Below are 3,399 nucleotides of genomic sequence, written 5' to 3'. Positions count from 1 at the left end.
TTCAACATCACTGCAACTCCGGCGAGCCCTTCGGCACCGGCCATATCCACCTTTGTCCTCCTCCGCTTCTGTTAACGTACTCAACACCACCATCCAGTCTCTGTTCCTTGTCCGCCATCACCAATTCAATATTTTCAGATCTTCACTAGAATATGATAAAGGTTTTTTGCCTTGATAATTATCTTCAACCCATGGCGATGGTGGTGAACTAGTTATGTCAGATCAATAAAGGGTTTTTGCCCTAATAATTCTCCTCGCCGTCTCATTTCTTGGGTTTTGTGGGAAAAAAGGAAGAAGAAACACCATCGATTACAATACCGATCGAGAGTGGGTTCGGAGCGGCCGCTGCCGGTGGCAACCACTCATTGCGGCGTTCGATTTGTAATCCATTAAACACCACCGCTGGTGACCACGGATCTGGTGGCAGTGTTAAGTACGAAGACTGTGGTGACCGAATTCTTTTGTGGTGGTGGTGTTCTTCGATGGTGGCAGAGAATGGTAGCGATGGTGGGTGCGTATGTAGAAGATGAGATAGAGAGGAAGAGAAATGTTTTTCTTTTTATTATTGTTATTAGTTTTATAAGATGTTATAAAAGATTTGAACTTTCTAATACAGTGATTTTAAAACAATAATTTTAGATGCATACCTTTATTCTTATATTTTGGTCTACGAGTGCCCCTACATTTATTTTTTTAGATTTTAAAAATGTTAATTGCATTTATAATAAGCTCTACGAGTGTCACTACATTTATTTTTTTAAACAACGTTTAAATTTAGTTTCGGGACCTTAACCAATACTGGCCGAACTCTAGTATAATAAAAGTAATTTGAATGAATCATAGAGGTAGGTGATGAGTGACACTTATGGAAATTTGTTTTTTGGGAACAAAATGCTGTTTTCAGGAAAGTTTGTGAAATGCACATGTGAATTTATATGGAAGACAAGACAGAGAGGACTTGACAAGGGAAAAGAGACCGTGGATTCCTTAGTTAGATGAGGATGTGACAGGAGGTGATTTCAAGTATCTACAAGGCCTGTATAACTCGCTTCGTGATCCAGAATCAACGCTTATCTCCTGGAACTTCGACAACACCTCCTCCGCAGAATTCTTCTGCAACACCTTTGATTTCATTAGCTGTTGGTACGATCAACAAAGTTAGTAAGCTCAGGCTTAATAACCTAGGACCGACTGGATCATTTCCCTCAGACATGCGCGTCTGTGAGAATTTAGAGAGGCTGGATCTTTCCGGTAATTATCTCACTGGTTCTATACCTAGCAACCTTTGTACGTGGTTACCTTATTTATTCGAATTAGATCTCTCCAATAACCGGTTGACTGGATAAATTCCAATAGGTATCGGTAAATGTTTGCATTTGAATAGTCTTAATCTGTCGAACGATCAGTTATCCGGTAATATACCGCCTCAGTTCTTTATATTAGTCCGCCTAAGCAAGCTTTCCCTAGCAAACAATGTTATGGTCGGTCCAATTCCGTTAAGCCTGTCTATATTCAATCTATCCAGCTTTGAAGGTAACGAAGGACTTTGTCGCGAGCCTTGTGACAATTGTGGCGGTTTGAACACAACGGATATTATAAAAGTTATTGCCGTTAGTGTGATTGCGACTATCTGCTTTTGGGCAACAGTGTTTGGGTTGTGGTCGTGCTGGCGCAAAAGGAAGAGCAGCAGCAGCAGCTGGTCTGATAGGTTGAGATCTCACAAGCTTGTTCAAGTACATTTGTTTCGTAAACCACTTGTGAAGGTCAGGCTGGTGGATTTGATGATTGTAACAAACAATTTCAGTAAAGAAAACATCATAACTTCACCTCAAACAGGAACAACATACAAAGCTGTACTCAGAGATGGTTCCGCCATTGCAATCAAGAGGCCTAGCTGGTACTGTAAGCTTCCCGAGACACTGATTCAAACTGAGATGAGCTAGTTGGGCCATCTAAGACATCCAAATCTGACCCCTTTGTTAGGTTACTGCATAGTGGAACATGAAACGCTTATGGTTTACAAACACATGTCCAATGGAACTCTATCGTCCTTGTTGGCTTGATCAGTCTAGCTTATTAGACTGGCCCACACGGTTCAAGATCGGTCTAGGTGCAGCCAGAGGGCTTGCTTGGCTTCTCCATGGTTGCCGGCCTGCAATGTCGCATCAACATATTAGCCCAGATGCTATATTTGTTGATGAAGATTATGATGCTCAGATAGTGGACGTTGGATTGGCTCGGCTTTTTAAACTTTCCAATAGTAACTTTGGCTTTATCGCTCTAGAGCTTTTAATCACCATGGTTGCTTCTTCCAAAGGTGATACTTACGCTTTTGGTGTCGTGCTTCTTGTATTAGCTACCGGTCAGAAAGCTACCAATGTAACCGTTGCTGAAGAAGGGTACAAGGGTAATTTAGTTGATTGGGAGAATCAGCTATCCGGTTCGGGCCAGATCAAAACCGCCATAGACAAGAACATTCGAGGTATGGGTGATGATGAAAAGATTGTTGAATTTTTGAGAATTGCAGGTAATTGTGTTACTTATAACTTATAAGGCTAAAGCAAGATGGTCAATGTATGAGGTCTATGAAGCATTGAACAGTATGGCAGAAGGACTAGGTTTATCCGAACAACATGATGAGTTTCCGCTTCTTTTTGATACTCAGATTGATGTTATTTGAGCTAACACCACTAAATCAGGTTTCTGATTCATTATCTGATAACTGATGTATGCTTGTTGTGGATCCTATATGTTTTCTATTTAGCTCTATTATTAATGCATTTTAAATATGTAAACCATATTATTCCAGCTTATCTTCAAGTGCTTTTTGAAGATTTTTAATATATTACTATTATTATTAACATTATTATTATGATTGTTAGCATATTATAATTCTGTGTCTGGTAATCTGAGTGTAGCTCGGTTTGTGATTGTTAGCACATTATCCAGATGTAGCTCGATTTGTGTTATATATAATAACTTTTATTTAAAAAAAATGAGTTTTGTTCACTAATTGTTTGATAGTTGCTGGTCTGGTGCATTGTATAGTTTGTGTTCTCCAGTTGTTTAAACTTTTGTATCTCGTTTGTTTAACGCTAATCTATGTTTGAAAATACACAGATGAGAGGATCATACTATTCTTGTCTTTTAAAAAATGTTTAAATCTAAATGTAAAAAAATAATATATACCTGGACAATTATGTTTTCTAATTCATATAAAAAGTTTTCCTTTGTGTGATTTTAAGTCATCTAAAACTTAAGGTTGTAGTGAACACTTGCTTTGGTTTAAAGGATCACAAATTGTTTTATAGACAGATGATTTGTTATTTCCAGTTAAAACTTGCGTATTCGTGATGGTCAATGTTAAAGCATGTTTTTCAAAAGCTCCTTGTGGCTGGT

General features: G+C 38.5%; 1 pseudogene; it reads left to right on the top strand.

Moving 5' to 3' along the window:
• Positions 1–865: 865 nt before the first annotated feature.
• LOC143573424 (inactive LRR receptor-like serine/threonine-protein kinase BIR2 pseudogene) lies at positions 866–2,680 on the top strand (annotated as a pseudogene).
• Positions 2,681–3,399: the final 719 nt, after the last annotated feature.

This window comes from Bidens hawaiensis, unplaced genomic scaffold (assembly GCF_021521415.1).
Source record: "Bidens hawaiensis isolate Kalapana, Puna unplaced genomic scaffold, B.hawaiensis_p1.1 tig00026421_1, whole genome shotgun sequence".
Taxonomy (NCBI): domain Eukaryota; kingdom Viridiplantae; phylum Streptophyta; class Magnoliopsida; order Asterales; family Asteraceae; genus Bidens; species Bidens hawaiensis.
This window is presented reverse-complemented; position numbering and strand designations above follow the sequence as displayed.